Source organism: Leopardus geoffroyi, chromosome D4 (assembly GCF_018350155.1).
Source record: "Leopardus geoffroyi isolate Oge1 chromosome D4, O.geoffroyi_Oge1_pat1.0, whole genome shotgun sequence".
In the NCBI taxonomy this organism is placed as follows: Eukaryota; Metazoa; Chordata; class Mammalia; order Carnivora; family Felidae; genus Leopardus; species Leopardus geoffroyi.
The window spans coordinates 22,378,097-22,399,627 of record NC_059342.1 but is presented as its reverse complement, the minus strand read 5'-3'; the positions used below and the strand labels follow the sequence as shown (position 1 = coordinate 22,399,627).

The 21,531-nt window shown below is 36.5% G+C and overlaps 1 long non-coding RNA gene and 1 pseudogene across 2 annotated transcripts in view; one reads left to right on the top strand and one right to left on the bottom strand.

Moving 5' to 3' along the window:
- Positions 1-21,531, top strand: part of LOC123592839 — a 223,201-nt gene that overhangs the window by 175,819 nt on the left and 25,851 nt on the right. The gene's annotated exons all lie outside the window — the stretch shown is intronic.
- LOC123593923 lies at positions 6,926-7,021 on the bottom strand (annotated as a pseudogene).

The following is a 21,531-nucleotide window of genomic DNA, read 5'->3' as shown; positions in this document are numbered from 1 at the left end:
CTGAGTTCATATCTGAGTGGTGTTGATAGATAGGCTTGGGGTCACTATTTGTTACTATGGCCAATAGGAAGGAAGCTGGCTGCTGAGTAGGAAAGATGACACACTGGAACCAACCACATGGACCATGGCAACTTGCTTCTAACCAGTGTTGATATCCAGAGTGTAATGGCTATTGTTTCATTTCCACCTCTCAAGTCTTATGCAACTTCACTTTTAGCCAACTCTGAGCTGAAACCATATGGAATTAGGGGATCTGGGAGATGTTGCCCCCAATATAAACAACTTGACAAAAGAACAATCCAGCACATTTCACTCCTTGTCAGCTTGGTATCTATCCACAGTTTATTTCATCATATTTAAGCTTCAAATATAGACAGTAAAAACATGCTTCTGGCTAATATGCATCTGTTTCCTTTACAAGTGAAAATATGCTAACTTTTTTTTCCCAGCAGAGGATTTACAATAGGGGATTTCTCATTCCCCATAGCTAAAAAAAAAAATGTATAAAACCCATAACTATACTTCTTTAAGATAATCTGTTTTCAACAGTTATTCACAGAAAGCTTTTGTTCTTTTATTTGCAGTAACACATTATCAACTACTTAAATTCTAGTGGATGCCTGACCTTAAAAATTTCCTCATTTCTTCCTTTGTTTGCAATTTTATTACATTTGTAGAAAAAGTGTTTTTATTTGTATCAGCAATTTAATCTTTCTACTAATTTTGTATCAGCAATTTAATCAATTGTATCAGCAATTGTATCAGCAATTTAATCTTTTCTACTAATTTTTGTTATTTATAAAATAAATAGAATTTTCAATAATAGGTCAAAATAATTGCCTAAACATTATTGAAGAGAAAACATGATGGCAACACTGTCAATATTCCCAGGGGGAAACTATAGCTTAAAATGTTCACTCTTTAGCTGTTGTACAGATGTAAAAAAATAAATTGAGGTATGAAGGTGATGTGAGGTAGTGGTTGTTGTATAATGAGTATAGAAGTCTTATGGAAGGTAAAGGTATTAAAAATTATATGCTTTCCTAGAATATGCCAATGACTTTTCATGCTCGTTACTTTCACCATATTGTGAAACTTCTTAGGATAAATAAATGGATTAAGTAATAGGAACATTTTATGACTCTTGATAAGTGGGAATACAGTGCGGGGGCATATAAGTTAGACTGTGATTATATGGATGAGAAATGTATTCTGGAAAATGTGAGGTATGAACTGAGTTCTGGAAAGGAAAAAAGAATTAACTATGTAAAAGTAATGGAAATAAAGAATGAATTATTCAAGGCAGTTTGGAAGGCAGAACCACATCATAAGGTTGGGGAATTGTTAGTATCTCCACATGGCTGGAGTGAAGTTTGCATATGACCCAGGAATTGGTGGGTAGAAGTATGAGTCAGCATAGTGGCTAGAAGAAGCAAAAATCATGAAAGATTGTATGAACTAAACTAATGGTTGATCTTGATTCTGAAAATACTGGCATGTTCTTCATGGAGGCATGGGGTCAATGTGACCAGATGTGTTTTCAGGAAAAAAAAAATTTTTTTTTGGCAGCTATGAGCAGCAGAACTTAGAGAAACCAATGAGAGACCAGTTAGGAGAATATTATTATAACTGAGGAAAGATAAAACAAAGGGATGAAGAAGGCAGTGACAGTAGGGATTGAGAAGAGAGGAAGGCATTAGACAACATTACAGAGGTTATATCCACGAGAGCTGTGCCTTTGTGTTTGGACGTGAGGAGTGAGCAACAAGTAGGAAGAATCTAAGAGGACTTCTAGACCTTCTCCTTGGGCATCTGAGTTCATGATGATGTCATTCTTCATGAGAGGGAGAATGTAAGTGAAGAAGCAGTTTTACTGGCATATATGGTGAATTCAGTTTTACCTCCATAGACTTGGACACACCTATATGATATTTAAGGAGATGGTTGGAGATGGATGGAGTTGGAGAAAAAAACCTTGGATAGTTTTGGTAATAAGGAAATTAATAGTGAAAAGAATATTCGGATGAGATAACTCAGGGACAGAATGTAGAGGAAGAAGAGCAGAGGCGCCTAGGGCAGAACCTTGGGAGAGTGTAGACATTCTGTAGCCATGGAAAGAATAGAAAATAACAAAGAAGGCAGAGAGTAAGTATGGGGAGTTGTATTTAAGTATTTTATATAGAGAATGTAGAAAGATCTTCTAGTTTATGAGTCAAATAATCTGTGCTCTTGTGCTATTTCTAGGCATGTGGCCTTGGCTGTAGCACTTAATATCACTGAATTTTTATTTTCTCCAACACAAGATGAGGCTATGGCTCCTGCTGCCTGGCTTATAGGTTTATATTAGATAAGGTGATATGTGTGAAAGTACCTTGGGAACACATCAAAGCACCATATAAATGTAAAACGTCATTACTATTTTCTAGACAATGAGTACTTTTGTCCCTTCTTTCCTCCTTTCCGCTGATGAAATGTTAAGTGGGCTTGTAATTTCAGCCTTATGTTATTGTATGATGTCCTCTTGCATGGAAAGAAAAATTGCTAACAAATTTACAGGACTGCCAAGTGGTCTAGGCCAAGAACTTTTAAGATATGAAACAGAGGACACACTACATTTTTAAAAACTGACTTTGACGCACACTTTAGTTCAGGCTGACATTGGGTTCGTACTAAGAAAATCAATTTTTGGAAATTTGGTTATGTGCTTGGCATCACTATAAAAGCAATTGGAAGGAAATGGAGTTTCTAATTCAAAATGGATGGCTGAGTATAAATACAGTCTTAAATACAGTCCCAGTGGCAGGGATGCCTGCAAGCAAATTTAAACAGTCAGTGGAATTTGTTTTACTACCTGCTTCCACTTTTTTTTTTTTTTTTTTTTTTTTTACAGATTTTTCTCCTATTTCAGTCCTGTCTACTACATTTTCTTTACTTAACCTCCATTCTGAAGAGTTTTTCTGAGTCTGGGGAATATATCATGCGCTCATTCATTTTTAAGTGTTAATATAGGAATATATTATTTCTTTTTTTCCCCTTTTTTAAAATATGAAATTTATTGTCAAATTGGTTTCCATACAACACCCAGTGCTCATCCCAACAGGTGCCCTCCTCAATGCCCATCACCCACCTTCCACTCCCTCCCACCCCCCCTTCAACCCTCAGTTTATTCTCAGTTTTTTGTTTTTTGTTTTTTTTTTTTTAATTTTTTTTTCAACGTTTATTTATTTTTGGGACAGAGAGAGACAGAGCATGAACGGGGGAGGGGCAGAGAGAGAGGGAGACACAGAATCGGAAACAGGCTCCAGGCTCTGAGCCATCAGCCCAGAGCCTGACGCAGGGCTCGAACTCACGGACCGCGAGATCGTGACCTGGCTGAAGTCGGACGCTTAACCGACTGCGCCACCCCGGCGCCCCTATTCTCAGTTTTTAAGAGTCTCTTAAGGTTTGGCTCTCTCCCTAACTTTTTTTTTCCCTTCCCCTCCCCCATGGTCTTCTGTTAATACGTTATTTCTTAAAGGCAGTGTTTATCAAAGAGTGCGATAGTGAATTACCCAGATGAGCAGACTCAGGTGATTTTGACCTCTGCGCCCATCAGAGAAGCACTGTGCTAAGAGCATCTAGTTCTTTAAACAGGTACACAAGGGGGCATCTGAGTGGCTCAGTCTGTTAAGCGTTTGACTTCAGCTCAGGCCATGGTCTGGTGATTCATGGGTTCAAGCCCAGCGTTAGGCTCTGTGCTAATAGCTCAGAGCCTGGACCCTGCTTCATGGATCCTGTCTCCCTCTCTCTCCACCCTTGCCCTGCTTGTACTCTGTTTCCATCTCTCTCAAAAATAAATAAAACATTAGAAAAAAAAACAGGAATGGAAGAATTTTATATTTTACAAAGGAATGGAAGAATTTTATATTTTACAAAGGAAATGAGTGAAACATCATTATAGTATGAAGGAAATAATTCTTAGAATTAAAAAAAAAAACAACTTGATTTTTTCCCTCACTAATTAGACATACAGTGTTCTTAGCCAAGTCACTTAATCTCTTTGAAATTTCATTTGTCAATTTTTACAATGGATATAGTAGTAATAATAAAACCAGTAATCAAATAGAACCTACTTAATCTCACAGAGTAGTTGTGAGCATCAAGAGAGAAAAAAAGATTGTTGATGAAAGTAATTTTACAAGTCTGAAATAATATACTATAGTCATTTTTATTTTAGCTAACAAGGGCGTATCTTGAGGGGGATGCCTCAATATGTTTTATATTAAATTATATATTTTACTAATGCTCAGAAAGCCTGACTTACAGATAGGTGGAATACATAAAAGCAAATACAACATATTAATTACACGTAGCTGAAATACAGATTTAGGTTTTTATTTTTATGGATATATTTCAAGAAGAAGCTTAATATTGTATCAGAAATCCTGGGTTGGTGCTCCTTAAGTATTTATTGAATAGGTGAATACATTTGGAATAGATTTATTTTATATTGCTAGCACAGAGCTATTCTTTTATATTTTCTCAAAAAAATCTTCATAAGGACAGAAAATATGAAAACTTTGTTAATACCTTATTGATATAGCATCATGCAGGAGTATTAATATCAGCATGACAGCATATCAATAGTAATATGATGAATGCAAAGAAATTCTGCCTTGAGGTCCATGCAAGCATCCACTTGAGCTTTATTCTTATGATTTAAAGGATCATTACCTATCAATTCAATTATAATTTTATCGCAATGAAATGAGCATATGTCTGTCAATAACATTGTTTATTAATTCTTTTAAACAAACCTAGAATGTACTTAAGGGATCAGATCTATAACCATTGCACTCCTAAGGGAGCAGTTATTTTTCACTCCTGTGCTGAACGTTTTATTTAAATGCTTTCTAAAGTTACATGTAAGAGTTACTAAATAGGGCTTTGCATTAAGGGGTGAATTTTCTTATGTTTGGTTTACGGTAAGGATTGTATATTAGCTAGTCTTTCAGTGTAGAGCTGAAGTTATCTGAGGATAAATATTAGTAAATATTGTAGAATTCTTTTGTTCCTAATTCCCTCTTTCTTTCCTTTTCTTCCATTCTTCCTTGAGTCCCATCATAATTGCCATAACATTGATTGTCTTCTTTATGCAACAGAATGTATTAGGTAGAAAAAAGAGACTTAAAATCAGTGGTTTTTGGGGTGCCTGGGTGGCTCAGTTGGTTAAGCATCTGACTTTGGCTCAGGTCATGATCTCACTGTTTGTGAGTTTGAGCCCCACATTGGGCTCTGTGCTGACAGCTCAGAGCCTGGAGCCTGCTTTGTATTCTGTGTCTCCCTCTCTCTCTGCCCCTTCCCTGCTCATGCTCTGTCTCTCTGTCTCTCAAAAATAAATAAACATTGGAAAAAAATTTTTTTTTAAAAATCAGTGATTTTCAACTGAGGGTGATTTTGCCTCCAAGCATGCATTTTCAATATCTAGAGACATTTTTGTTTGTCATAACTGGGGGAGTATTAGTGGTATCTACTGGGTAGAGCTAGAGATGGTGTTCCACATCCCACAATAAAAAAAGCAATTTCCCACAACAAAGAATTATGTGTTCCAAAATCTCAGTAGTGTTGAGGTCGACAAAAGTCACCTTAAGTAATTTCCAGATTTACCACATACTCAGTATTGGCATCTTCTCTACAACATCCCTTTCAGGTGTTTTGCTGCCTTATTCCTTTACAACTTGTAATAAGAATTGAAGATGATAATTATGGACAATATCCTTCCATGTATAGAAAGCACTGGAGTCTGTATTACTGCCCGTAGGTTTCTGTTTCTCCCATGGTCATCTTCAACATCTTGTGACAAAACACTGTTTATTAACTACACTATTATGGCTATACTTTAGGTTTTAAACGAACACAAACAGGATACTTTATATTTCTTTTCAGTAAGGATGATCTTAATAGAGGAGTGAAGGTCTGTTTTTACTACCTTTACTGTTTGTTTGTTGTTGTTGTTGTTGTTGTTTTATTTGAGAAGTACTGTGGAGAGTGGCTGAGAGCACAAAACTGGAATCCATACTTTCTGGTTTGAAAACTGGCTCACATGTTTATTTCTTGTGTGAAACCAGGCGAGTGTATTAACTTCTCTGTAAAATGGGAATTTTACATGGGATTGTGTAGATACTTACACTGATGTTAGAATTATGACTATATTTCATCAGTGCAAAGATGTTATTGATTTAAAGCTGCAGCATTATTTTACATACCAACAAGAAAGAGAAAATGCTGCCAATTAAATTATTATATTCCATCATGTGTAAGGCCTATTCCAATTTCAGAGGTTGTTCAAATGTGACCAAAAAATGTGCATCTTAAGACCAATGAAATACAGTATATGTCAAATGTTTAGAACCATGCCTGACACTGAGTGTGCTCTAAATATCCATTAGTACTTAAATTGATATATGTATAATATACTTCTAGAGTGAGAACAGGCAATATTCTTCAGAAAGCACCCCAGAGCTACACCACTGCTGATCTTTTTCAGGAATAGGTGTTTTGGGGTTTTTTTTGGCTTTTTTTGGTTTTTTCTTTCTTTCTTTTTTTTTTCTTTCTTTCTTTCTTTCTTTCTTTCTTTCTTTCTTTCTTTCTTTCTTTCTTTCTTTCTTTCTTCTGTTAGTATTTCTATTCCTAATGTTCTAAAGGACCATTAATGACATGAACAGGAGGAATATGAGATAAAGAACCCATTGAAAAAAATAAGTGCATCAACTAACTGTAAGCATCTAATAGGATGAGGAATTTGGAGTTGTAATGTCTTTTATCTATTTCTCTATTTGATTTGACTCTGTGTTCTGTGTCATAGCCTGCTATATTTTCTTGACTGCCCTGAGTCATTCTCTTGGGCTTTCATTCTCTGTGAACATATGTTTATATTCCTCTTTTTATACTGTGTCTTCATTTTTCTATGTATGCCTTCTCAATTTTAAAGTGATAAGAACAGATACTACACTTTATCTTTGCCAAAAGGCTGAGAAGCGATGCCTTCTCAATTTTAATACTAACATCTAGAGGACAGGGGCCAGGTGTTAATACTTATTTAATATGTGGCACATTTTCAGATGTAGACCATGTGTAAGCTTATAATCTACAAATTGTTAGCCTCTTTTATACTGTGAGATGTAGAAAGCATAGATGTGCCGGGACTAGCAAGTAGACTAAGTCAATAGGTAAATTAGTCTCTACAGGACTTATGTGAGGTCAGAGTTCAGTGTGTCATATGCTCTGAACAGAGCACAGAAAGCATCCCTGTACAGGAAGAGTAAGAATTTTTGACAATACTTCCTTTTAGTCCCATATCCTTATAAATTATTGGGTCTGAAGAAACCTTAACATTTGTTCAGATGTGGAGCTGGTTTCTGATCATCCTTTCTCTTTCCTTTTTACATCTCATTTTGACATGGCTGATGAATCTGGAGGGTGAAGGCAATTTTTAGAGCGCTACAAGTTTTGCCAGATGTGTAAGCCAACCAGGGGTGCACTTAGAGTCATGTCTGTGGATATAAGATTATGTCTGAGGCAGGTAAAGACAATAGCAAGCGTGGAAGGAAACTGCTAGAGTTTTGTTTCCCAAGACCAAGCCCAAAAGGAAGAGCCCTGCATTCCAAGAACAGAATATTCAACCAAGGTGTTTGAAAACAAAACAAATCCAACCTGTTTTGGGATTTCAGGAATATGAGAATATATTCCTAAAATGGAGCATAGGCCATTATATATAGACTCTGGGCTGCAGAGGTGAGACAAATGTCCATACCACAAAAGTTTTATCAGATGTGCTGTTACTTTGCTCAGATCAGGCTACATATCAAGGAAAATAGCAAATGGCAGATTGCTTGTTGCTATGTGGCTTATTGAACCCAATACACCATCAAACATGATCTAGGAACATAGCTCAAGGGTTTAGTGTTTTCCTGTTTATGCCAGTAGCTTTCAGAAATGTGGTCCTCTACCTAGAAATAGTAGTAAGAAAGCCAAAATGTAACCATAGTGCAAGAAAAGATTTTACTCTGCTAGTTATTGAATCTTAGAAAAGGGCTCTGTAATTTTACATCCTAATCTATCTCCCTTTCTGAAAGGACACTTATTTTAATACCTCCTGATCCTGGTTTTTATTTGGGCAGACGGCTGGAACATTAAGATAATATATTAACAACAGATGCACACCTTTCCCTGGACTTCACAGTGGGGTGGCTGCTGTCTCAAGAAATCATTAATGGAATTTAAAGTCTTTCACTTCCAGGTCGTAGGTTTGAAAAGTGCTACCTTTGTCGTATTCAAAAATCATTACTATCTGGTATGTGTCATCATCATGAACTTAGTCCATACATATAATTGAGTACTAGTAAATAGCAATGGTAAGCAGACAGGAAGTGATTTCACTTAAAAGTTGCCACATTGAATTACTATTCTGGGTGATGTTTTAAGTCGCCCTTAGACAGAGGCAATGTCATTTTGACTGAGGTTGACCGAATTCCTGTATCATCTTCACACACAATTCTTATGAGATAGGGAAACTAGACACCTTGGGTAGTAATTAGTTTTCCAACATATTAGTTTACTTTTAAGTATGTCTTTCAAATGTTATTTGCTGCTTAGTAACACCTTGATTGGAAAGAAATAATAATGTGAAATACAGAAGAACTTAATGCATAGATTATAACATTCTAAAAGGTAACTTGCCTAGAAAATATTATTAATATATTTAGGAGCTTGGGGGGAAATATAGCATAAAGCCATTTCTTAGTGTTCTTTTTTAATATTTTTTGATTTTGAGACAGAAAGAGAGCATGCAAGCAGAGGAGGGGCAGAGAGAGAGGGAGACAGAGAGAGTCCCGAGCAGGCTCCACACTGCCAGTGTGGCTCTCCATTCTTAAAGTTCTTTTTAAAGATTATCTGAAGTTGCTTGAGAGAGGACAGGTATTTGATTATTTGGGGACATCTTCCCCTGCAGGGTGGAGTTAATTTACTTCCACAATTTTCCACATATGTATTTTTAAAACATTTATTTTTTACACATTTTTTTTTAAATGTTTATTCATTTTTGAGAGACAGAGCACGAGTGAAGGAGGGGCAGAGAAAGAAGGAGACACAGAATCTGAAGCAGGCTCCAGGCTCTGAGCTGTCAGCACAGAGCCCGATGCAGGGCTCGAACCCACAAACTATGAGATCATGACCTGAGCCGAAGTCGGACGCTTAACCAACTGAGCCACCCAGGCGCCCCATTAATATTTTACATTTAAATCTGTGATCCATCTTGAGTTAATTTTTGTGGAAGGTGTGAAAGTTAGGTTGAGATCCATTTTATTGCATATGGATGCATATCTGAATACCATTTGTTGGAAGGCCATCCTTTCTCCATTGAATTGCTTTAGCACTTTTGTGAGAATTGGCATATTTGTGTGGGTCTGTTTCTGGGTTTTCTATTCAGTTTCATTGACCTATGTGTCTGTCCTACCACTAGCGTCACAGTGATTTGATCACTGAAGATTTATTGTAAATCTTAAAACTGGGAAGTATGAATCTTCCAACTCTCTCCCAGAATTGTCTCAGCTATTCTAGTTTCTTTGTCATTAAATATATATTTTAGAATAAGCTTGTCTATAACTGCAAGAAATAATCCAGCTGGGATTTTGATTGAAATTATATTCAACACACAGGTCAATTTGGGAAGCACTGATATTTTAACTATGTTGAGTCTTGAAATCCATGAATATAATATGTCTCCAAATATTTTGGTTTCCTTTGATTTTTTTCAGTCATTACTTTTTAGTTTTAACATAAAGAACTTATACATGTTTTGTTAGATTTATACCTTTGTGTCAATTTTTGGAACTATTTAAAAGTATATATATCATAATAAAATCACAGTTTTATATATGTATATAGTTTAATTCAGTTTTCAGTTGTTTATTGCCAGTGAATAGAAGTGCAATTGATCAGTATGTGCTGATCTCACTACCGATTTGTTAGTACTAGAAGTTGGGATATTCTACATAAACAATCATGGTTTTTGTAGATAGAGACAGTACTACTTTTTGTCTGCAATCTGAATAGCTATTTTTCTTGCCTTATTTCACTGGCAGGGACTTCCATTACAGTGTTGAATAGGTGAAGTGAGAGTGTACTTTCTTGCCTTGTGTTCAACCTTAGAGAAAAAGCATTCAGTCTTTTACTATTAAGTAGCATGATGTCTTTAGGGTTTTGTGTGTGTCCTTTATCTAGCTGAGCAAATTCTCTCCCTAGTTTGCTTTGAATTTTTACATGACTGGATGTTTAATTTTATGAAATGATTCTTCTGCATCAGTTAATATAATCCTGTGTCTTTTCTTCTTTAATATGGTGGATTACTTTGTTTTTTGAATATTAAAGTAATGTTGCATTCCTAGGATAAACACCAATGAGTCATGGTGTGATCTTTTTGTATATTGCTGGATTTTGATTTGCTACTGTTATTTTAAGGATGTTTGCATATATGTTCATGCAGGATTTTGGTTGCAGTTCTCTCTCTCTCTCTGTCTCTCTCTCTCTGTCTCTTTTTCTCTTTTTCCCTCTGTACTGTTTTTGTCTCATTTTTGAATCAGGATAAATGCTGACCCCATAAAATTAGCTGGGAAGTGTTCCTTCCTCTTCTGCAGGACGTTGCTTAAAATTGTTAGTATTTCTTTTTTACATGTTTCATAGAATTCTCCAGTGAAATCATAGGGGCCTGAAGATTTTTTGGGGGTGGGGGAGACTTACTAAAATGTAATTTCTTTAATAGTTATAGAATTATTCATATTATCTATTTCATCTTGAGGAAGTTTTAGTAGTTGTGGTACCAAAGTTGTTTATAGTAGAACTTTTTTATTCTTTTGGTATCTGAATCCTCAGATTGGTAATTTTGTCTTAATTTTTTTTTGTCAGTCTTGTTAGAGGATTGATCATTTTCTTGATGTTTTAAGAAAATCAGCTTTTGTTTTCATTTATTTTCTTCTGGTTTCCATTTCACTGATATCTGTTCTTACTTTCATTATTTGGTTCCTTCTGCTTGTTTTAGGTTTATTTTACATTTATTTTTCTAGTTTCTTAAAGATGAAGTTTAGATTATTGATTTGAAATTTGTTTTATTTTCTAATATAAGCATTTACTGATATAAATTTCCCTATAAGAACACCTTTGGCAGTATCTCAGTAATTATTTTATTTTATTTTATTTACTTATTTATTTACTTACTTTTAATGTTTTTTTAATTTTGAAAGAGAGAGAGAGAGAGACAGAGTGCGAACAGGGGAGGGACAGAGAGAGAGAGAGAGAGACACAGAATCCAAAGCAGGCTCCAGGCTCTGAGCCTTCAGCACAGAGCTGGATGTGGGGCTCAAACCCATGAACCGCAAGATCATGACCTAAGCTGAAGTTGGATGCGTAATCAACTGAGCCACTCAGGTGCTCTGGCAGTATCTCAGTATTTTAATATGCTGTATTTTCATTTTTAATTCAAATGTTTTCTAATCTCCCTCAGAATCTTTGTTTCATCCACGTATTATTTAGAGTGGTAGTGTTTAAATTCCAAGTGTGTGAGAGATTTTTATATTATTCTATTTTTCTAATATTTTCTAATATTCTATTATTAAAAATCTATTATGGGTTCTTCAGCTCAGGTCATGATCTCACAGTTTGTGGGTTTGAGCCTCGCATCAGGCCCTGAGCTGACAGCTCAGAGCCTGGAGCCTCCTTCAGATTCTGTATCTCCCTCTCTGCCCCTCCTCTGCTTGCATTCTGTCTCTCTCAAAAATGAATAAACGTTAAAAGAATTTTTTTTAAATCTGTTATGGTCAGGGAACATACTTTGCATGATTTTAATTATTTCAAATTTGTTAAAGTTTGTTTTATTTTTAAAATTTTTATTGATTGATTAGAGTACAGTTAGTACACAAGGTTGCATTAGTTTCAGGTGTACAACATAGTGATTTGACAAGTCTGTATGTTACGCTGTGCTCACCACAAGTGTATCTACCGTCTGTCACCATACAACACTATTAGAATACCATTGACTTTATTGCCTGTGCTGTACCTTTTGTTCCCATGACCTATTCATTCCTTAACGGGAAGCCTGTATCTTCACTCCCTTTACCATTTTGCTCATCCTCCCATCCCCATTCTTTCTGGAAATCATCAGTTTGTTCTTTGTATTTTTAGGTCTGATTCTGTTTCTTTCTTGGTTTGTTTATTCATGTTTTGTTTTTTAGATTCCACATATGTGTGAAATCATATAGTATTTGTCTTTCTTAGTCTGACTTGTTTCAATTAGCATATGCTCTTGAAGTCCATCTACATTGTTGCAAATGGCAAGATTTCATTTTATTTATGGCCGAGTAATATTCCATTGTGTATATATGCCACATCTTCTTTACCCATTCATCTATCGATGGACACAAAGGTTGCTCCCATATCTTGGCTACTGCAGATAACGTTGCAATAAACATATGGTTTATCTTGTTTAGGGTTGTATACAGACTTGAAAAAATATGTATTTTGATAGTTTGGGATGAAATGCTCTATACATATTAGAGTTGGTTGATGACGTTGTTCATTTCTATCTCCTAGCTGATTTTCTGTCTACTTATTCCATCCGTTACTGAGAGATGAGAGGTGAAGTCTGAAAGTAGAATTGTGTACTTGTCTATTTCTCCATTCAGATCAGTCAATCTTTGAATCTATGTTGTTAGGTATGTGACAGTTAGAATTGTTCTGTCCTCTTGGTGAATTGACCCTTTTATCATTATGTAATATACCTCTTCTACCCTAGAAATATTCTTTACTCTGAAGGTTAGCTTGTCTGATAATAATAGTCATGCCAGATTTCTTTTGATTAGTGCTTACATTGAATGTCTTTTCCATCCTTTTACTTGTAACTCACCCATGTCATTTCAATTGAGGTAAGATTCTTGCAAACAGGATGTAGTTGGCTCATGTTTTGTATCCATTCTGAGAATCTCTGTTGTTTAATTGGCACATTTGTACCATTTGCTTTTAATGGAGTTAGTGACATATTTAGATTTAGGCCTCCTATTTAAAAACTTGTTTTCTGTTTGTTCTTCCTTTTTCTGTACTTCAGTATTCCCCTTCCTGCCTTCTCTTGGGATATTTGAATCCTTTTTTAGCACAATTTAGCAATTGTGCTTTTCTCTATGCACCTTTGTATAGTTTTTCTCCATGTAGCCTTAGAAATTACAAAATACATATTTAACCTCTCATAACATACTTAAAACTAGTATTTTCCATTTTATTTGGAAGATAGCAAACTTACCATCTATTGCTGAGGTTGGACAATTCCTATTGCTTGTCTTCTTCTTCATCAACCCTGTCTTCTACCATCTCCATTCTGCTCTTTAGCTCATCTGGTGAGGTTATGTTTTGTTTTCGAGTTTGTTGCCGTTTCAGTGCTAATATTTCTCTTTGGTTAGGTTTATATCTTCCATGTGTTTGCCTAGAAGTTCTATCTTTGTATTTAACTCAAGAGTACTTGCCTTTACTTTCTAGTGTGTATATTTTTTTTTAAAAACACTATTTGCTACATATTTTTAAAGCATGTGCGTTCATAATAATTTCTGGTTTTGATTTCAATTTTTCAGTGCATCAGAAGTTACTCTTAACTGGTTATCCTAAATTATCCAGAAAAATATTTTGATTCCTGATTATTGACAAATATTGTCATCATAAGTGAGATAAAAGAGTTATCTAATGAAGATAGCCTCGTCTCTCCACATCACTCAGTGATAAGGTTGACTGGGGAGGAGAAACCAGGGAAAAGTGCACCAGGCCCAAATGGACAAAACTTTGGAAAGGGGGGAGCACATGTTTCTAAGGTGGCCGACTCACAGCTGAAGCTTGGACGCTCAAATATACAACTTGCTCGTTACTCAGATCATGATTTTAGATGCCTGTCTCTTGAAATTCCTTGAAATAATGAGCAAAGCAATTTAATAGGCACTCAGCTATGTGCAAGTCTTAGTTTAAGAGTGCTAAGTAATCAGTATCATGGACGTGAGGAAAACACCAAGAGCGTGAGATTTTTCTAACTTGTCACTAGAGATTGGGAATTATTTGTGAAATAATGGTAGGATAGCTTTCACAGTGTTTTCCCTTTTATCTGCCATGTCCCGTAAATAGGACTGTTTCTGTTAAAGGTGCCTGTTTCTAACGTGTGCTTACTTTGATTGAGGCGGGGCATGGGCAGGCTTGAAATAGGCTATAATTGTCAGCTCTGTCGTCATCTCGTGTCCTACTGACAAGCTGAGAACCTCAGCAGGACAAAGTTAGCAAGTTGTTTGTGAGAATAAAACTGGAATGTAGTAACTGCTCTGTCTGTGGGGCACCGGCCATCTCTTCTGCCCGTTTCTGATCCTCTCAGCCCCACGTGCCTGTGGATCGGCTGTTTCTGTGGGCTTTGACAAATGTCATACCCATGGGATCCAACAGTGTCTCACCCCTGCTTCAGGGATTCCCTGTTGACTGAAGGTGGGGACACTGTAGGGTTCTGAATGCCAGCAAGAGTTCATGCCTGGTGTAGCAAAAATGTTGATGGGTGGAAGCTACTTGCAAATCACTTCCCTCTCCCCTTTCTCTGTGCACTCAAAGGATAGTCCCGAGATGTAGTTTATATGGTTTCTTAGAGGGAGGGCTCAGGAAATCAAACTACCAATTGCATTTATTTTTTTTTTTTAATTTTATTTTTAATTTTTAAAAGTTTACATCCAAACTAGTTAGCATATAGTGCAACAATGATTTCAGGAGTAGATTCCTTAGGGCCCCTTACCCATGTAGCCCATCCCCCCTCCCACAACCCCTCCAGTTTGTTCTCCATATTTATGAGTCTCTTCTGTTTTGTCCCCCTCCCTGTTTTTATATTATTTTTGTTTCCCTTCCCTTATGTTCATGTTTTGTCTCTTAAAGTCCTCATATGAGTGAAGTTGTATGATTTTTGTCTTTCTCTGACTGAATAATTTCTAATACCCTCCAGTTCCATCCACATAGTTGCAGATGGCAAGATTTCATTCTTTTTGATTGCCGGGTGATACTCCATTGTATATATATACCACATCTTCTTTATCCATTCATCCAACGATGGACATTTGGGCTCTTTCCATACTTTGGCTATTGTTGAGAGTGCTGCTATACACATGGAGGTGCGTGTGTCCCTTTGAAACAGCACACCTGCATCCCTTGGATAAATGCCTAGTAGTGCAATTGCTGGGTGGTAGGGTAGTTCTATTTTTAGTTTTTTGAGGAACCTCCATACTGTTTTCCAGAGTGGCTGCACCAGCTTGCATTCCCATCAATTGCATTTATTGGTAGCAGCCACCTCAAACAATTTCTTACCAGTTCCACCTCCGTCCCTGCTTCAATCTCCTTGTGTCTCTTCTGCTCCCTGGTATTGCAGTCCCTAATCATACATTAGCACTTAAAGCTATGTGTAATGTTCTATTTTCTGAGGAACATTGGCCAAGACACATAATAACATTATTACTTAATTAAGAGGCCCATGTGAAATATAATAAAATATGAGATAAGCATTTCCAGTTAATATGGATATTAAATGATTATGTGTAGTTTACTGCAAGGAAATTTGTTTGCTTCACTTTTCAAATTTAATTTTCACTTCCTCTTTCCACTGCTGCACACTCCAGGGGACCCTGGGCTTCAGCTTTTTAACAGGTATGTGCTGGAGAATCTGTACTCAGTAAATAGTTGTTAATTACCCTTGAGTTGTTTTAATAGACACTTAAGCAATACATAATATGGAGGTGAAACTGATTTTTATATCCCCTCCGAATTGCATAACGCACTACAAACAAGTTTATAATATCTTTGGGTCTTTAAAATAGTCATGTGAGGTAAGCAGGCAAGCAGGTTTATTTATCTCATATAGGAATGTAATTGGGGTTCAGGGAGGTAAAGAGACTTATCTTACGTCACAGAGGAGATAACTGTCAGAACCAGAGTCATAGGTTCACCAAAATTTGTTCTTTCCCCTTTGATCTCTTTTACGTCAGGTGTTCACAGTCATGGGGTCTTGTAAAAGGATATTTTGAATTCATCTATTGGAACCTCTGTAACACAGTCTGATCTTTCAGTTGATGTTAATTGTTAAAAAGTCTTTCTAGTTTAGGGGCACCTGGGTGGCTCAGTTGGTTGAGCGTCCGACTTCAGCTCAGGTCATGATTTTGCGGTTCGTGAGTTGGAGCCCTGAGTCGGGCTCTGAGCTGAGTTGGAGCCCCGAGTCGGGCTCTGTGCTGACAGCTCAGAGCCGGGACCCTGCTTAGGATTCTGTGTCTCCATCTCTCTCTCCCCCTCCCCCACCCACACTCTGTCTCTCCCTCTCTGGCTCTCTCTCTCTCTCTCTAAAAGAAACATTAAATTTTTAAAAATCTTTCTAGTTTGTGTAACAAAATAAGAAATATATAATACTGTGGCAATGTCAACTTGAAATAATTAATTAATTCTATAAAAGAAGGAAGCTGCAATTTACCTAGACTTTCACCTTGATACATCCTATGCCCTTTTATGAATGGCTATTATCCTAAATTTATTTCATTTGTTTAGTTTTAAAAGTATAGTTTCAAAGCTCTTTGCTTCTTTCCTCCAATCTTTGCACATCCTTATTAAAGCTTTTATTGGAACAATTGGTGAGTTTGGCTAGTTTTATAAGTAATAGGAGAGCTTTCTGTTCTGTTTATTGAGCATAGTCTTATACTGCTGTAGGGGGAATTTGTATCCATAGTTCTAATATGTATTATTGAGATATATAAGCATAAATAATCAGTATATGAAAAGCAAACACATTATGTCGAAAGTATATAATATGCATAATGTGTTATAAATAACTACATAGTTTATTTTTTATATATCTGGACTAATCTTAGTACCATGAGGGTTAAATAGTATTTTTAAATATAAAATATTTTAAAAGATTTTTGACAAGCTAAATTAAATGAAATACAGTATCTCTTTACATTTTTTTTCTCTTTTTGGTAGTTAGTGTCTGTTTTTCACCGTGAGATCTCTCAAATGATGGTGGAGACATAAAATGTGTAATAATTAGTTACTGCTTAGGTATCAACAAATCCTACCTCAGTACTTTCTGTATGTACAATAAAGGGGAAACCGAAGTATTTTTTTCTGTGTGTCAACATTCTCACTCCTCGTACTTCATTAAATCAAGATGATATAAATCCCTGAAGACTGAAGTACAAATTTTAGAGCTGTATTGATTTAACCTTCCCTTTGTAAATATTTCGTACTTCTATAATGTGCAAATGTAGTCTCACACAGAACAAAGGATTGTGCTTTCTGTTAGTATGCAGAGGGGTAACTGACAGCTTTTATTATACCTTTTGGAAAATAATACATATGAAAACGTATAAGAATATTTTGTCATTATTATGGATGTCAAGAAAAATTGATGAAACGTTGTTTTTAAAGCAAGATTCTGTAGAGAATACTTTAAATGTACCATTTTCAAATATAAATCCATTTGCCTTTTACAATTTAAAATGTTTTCTCTTATTATTTTAAAAATTACTTATTGGTTCTTTTCAAATGAAGGGCTTTTTTGTTGTTGGTGGTCTTTTATTTCTCTCTCATGACACTGTGAGGAAACTCAGGATTTAAATATGTGATATTCTGGTAATTTCCATAGCAGCACACGGTAAAGTCATGGGGGTATAAAATAAATATTTCATTCAAGGATCCATTAAGAAGAAGTAACCTTTCTCATCTAAGAGTTGGGAGTAAGGCTGTAAAAATGACAACTATGTTATACTACTGTTTAATGTTTTTTTTAAGCTTTATATGAAAATAAAGCTATAGTCAACCTAGAAGGTCTTTGTGAATGGTGATATATCAAGACATAACAAAAATAGTTTTCTGCTGCCAGAGAAATGACATCAAAGCGGATGGTTATTTGTTATTTCAGTACTTAGTTTGCTAAGAGGGAGGCAGAGAAAATGGATCTTTGGGTGAACAAGTAGGGGCTAGTATCACGAGATATTCGCATGACCTACTTTTATTAAAGAAAGTTTGGTAATTACACACACACACACACACACTTTAAAATAAGAATATTATAGACTTATAAACTGGCCACTTAGTGCACTGAACCCAAAATTCAGTGTATACCGAGGCCAACTACATTCAGAACTCTAAGAGTAGAGGAATGAGGTTTATCTACAAAGACAGTTTCTGCAAACAGGGGCCTGGCCTTTCACCGGAAGGCATCAGTACAGATAGACTTTTCAGTATTTAATCTGTGCTGAATTTTCTTACAAAATTTTCCCATGAAAATATAATACAGGTATGTAAAAGGAAGGGTAATTATCTTCAGTTTCTTGTACTAAGACTGGATGACTAGCTTTTATTAGTGTATCAGTGGGGTGTGTGTTTATGTGTTGTGTTGTGTGTATGCGAGTGTTCACACATATGCGCGTGTGATATTGCAGTATGTAATCTCATTTAAAGTGAGTTTTATTTTCCTCGAGACAAGGTTAGGCTTTATTGATTTTAACATTTCTGATTATTCATTCATAGTGTTTTCTATAGAGAACGTCTAGATTTCCCGTGACACATTAAAATTAAAGCATGGGAAAGTATGACCACTCACAAATGTCCCTTCAAGCCTGTCCTTTTATCATTGAATATATGTATAGGAGATCATTCTATTTAGGAATCGTAGCCATTTTGTGAGCTCAAAGTCTATTTTTTCTTATTTTCAACTCCTTTCCACATACATATTTCCAAGTCAAACTGTGGATACCTATGTGCCCAATCTATCATAATAACTGAAACACGGTTACTCATTTCATTTAAAAAGAATTTACTGATCACTTACAATGTGCCAAATATGTCCTTCAATGTAAGTTGGGGTGTAGAAAGATTTGTGTCTTGAGGACAATCTGCTTCACTTATCTGCCCCTTCCTAGGTTTTAAAAAGAGCCAGGTATGATGTACTGACTTCTTAGAAGATGTAAATTATTTTTACTGGGGGTATGAAAATAAATATTTCATTAAAAAATACAATGAAGGGGCAATTTTCTCATCTAAGGGTTGGGGGTTCTTTCTTTCCTTTTTCTTTTTTTAGGTGAGTCCCCCCACCTCCCATGTAGTGGGACCCTTTTTTGCTGGTATGACCCATGGCCGCAGCCTCAGGGCCAATCTCCAGGATATGTCTAGGATCCTCTCAGGCTCACACCTGCCCATGGCTTTTGGGAAGGCCCTGGGTTGATTTCCTAGCCCCAGTGTCCTATGGTGGCCCCAGCAAAGCAGGAGCCAGGTGTGTAGTCAATAGAAAGTACTGTATCTGTTTATTTGTTTCATTTATTCAACATGCAAATGAACGGAAACAAATGTTTCTTGAACATCTGAACTATGATGTGGGTTCTAAGAGGTAGAGCCTTCTTGCCTCCTCAAAGGCACGGTGGTCCTCAGTGCTGGTTGAGGGATGATGATGTTGTTTCTCTGGGCTTGGGCTTCCTATCTGACTCCTCTCTGCTTTTGTGACTAAGCTCTAAAACTTTAGCATGGTTTGGCAAGGGACCCTTGAAAATTCAGCCACCTAAATTCTTTAGGTGGTCAAAAAAGTGCTGGGAGGGGCACCTGGGTAGCTCAGTTGGTTAAGTGTCTGACTTTGGCTCAGGTCACGATCTCACGGCTTGTGAGTTCAAGCCCCACATCGGGCTCTGTGCTGACAGCTCAAAGCCTGGAACCTGATTTCAGCTTCTGCCTCTCTCTCTTTCTCTCTCTCTCTCTCTCTCTCTGCTCCTCCCCCACTCATGCTCTGTCTCTGCCTCTCAAAAATAAATGAACATTAAAAAATGTAAAAGAAAAAAAAAAGTGCTGTGAGACACTGAGTGAAAGGGCGATCTTTAGGATTAAATGAGAAAGTATTATGTAAAATGCCAAAAGGTGCCCAGCACAGAGAAACACTTAAAGTTATTATTTGCTATTATTATTTATCAGAGCACATTTTTGGATGAAATGGTGTTTCTAAATGTGGGTATTTCAGATACAGATTTAAGTAAAAGTTGTGCTAGGTACTGTGATGGCTGCTTTCTTAGATGTTGCCTCATATAATTCCTAAAACTATCATTCAACTCTGGAAACATTTTGCCTTTTTTAATAAATTAGCAATCTGAGTTTCAGTGGTTAAACAAGGCTAAACCGCTTGTTTAATGTCACACATTAAATGTCTTCAAAGTCCAAGTTTAGTGTTCATTGATGTGCATTAATCATAATTGTAATATCAATATTTATTAGGCACTGAATCTGTATAGGCATTATATTCAGTTAATCACATATTATATCACTTAATCCTCCCAATATATCCATGAGGAAGCTGCCAAAGACTCAGTTAAGAATCAAGGAAGCCATACTGTTAGCCTACACGGGTCAGGGGCGTAGAGTTAGGATTTAAATCTGAATCCATGCGATTCTGAAATCAGTGGTTGTCCTACTCCTTTACGATAGCCATTGTTTCTGAAGCTGTTCCTACGAAAGGAGAGTCAGTGTGAGCAGAAGAAACACACATATTTTGCCTCACTGTGACACGCTGTTGACAGCTTCTTACATGTCACGGGCTGGGTACCACCGGCCTGCAATCTCTCATTTGGTTGTTGATTGAACTGCCCTCGGGACTCCAGAAATGCCTTTGGCATCTTTGACTCCATGTCCTTCCTCTCTTTCTTTATTGGTGTAACTCCCACACATTCTCCAAGCCTTGCAATAGCTGAGACCTCTTCCGGGACGTCTTTCCTTCTATGTCCAGTCTCAACAGCACTGCGTTCTGATGATGCTCTGGGCCAATGTCCATCACCCACCAACCCCAGAGCTCTCCTTCCCTCCCTCCTCCATTGAATTAGGTCTTTAAAGTTCATATCCACCACAGAGCCTAGAATATGGAAGGTGCTTAAAATTTTTTTGAATGAGCAAATAAAAATGACTTTTTACCAGTATCTTTTGCTATTCCTCTCTCAGCAGTGATTCATTCTTCAGCAAAAACAATTTCTTATTTCTTTCTTATTTAAGGAGGTTTTACCAGGTCATTCTGGATTTCACATATCAATTCTTGGCTCTTAAGCCCCCATTACTCCTGCTCTTTCCAGCTTTGGAAAGTGACATTTTTTTTCAGGGACTACATTTTGGGATCCTTTTTATTCTGGTCTGAATTCCCGGTTGCCTCTGTCTTGGGGTGGTCTCTCTCTCTCTAAACAAAACATAAACAAAAACAAAAAAATCATGTCCCAAGCTGTTCGTGAGTGGACTATCACATAAATGGAAAATCACCAATGCTAATGCTTTGAATCACTTCTGACCCAGAGGATGAGGGAAGGGAGTGTGACCAGAGTGACTTGTGTGCTATATACATCACTAGATTATGGTGTTTTAAGTTGACTCTAGGCTAGGCTGTTTTAATTGGCCACAAACTAAGCTCTGCTCTGGGTGACTAGGGAATTACTTACT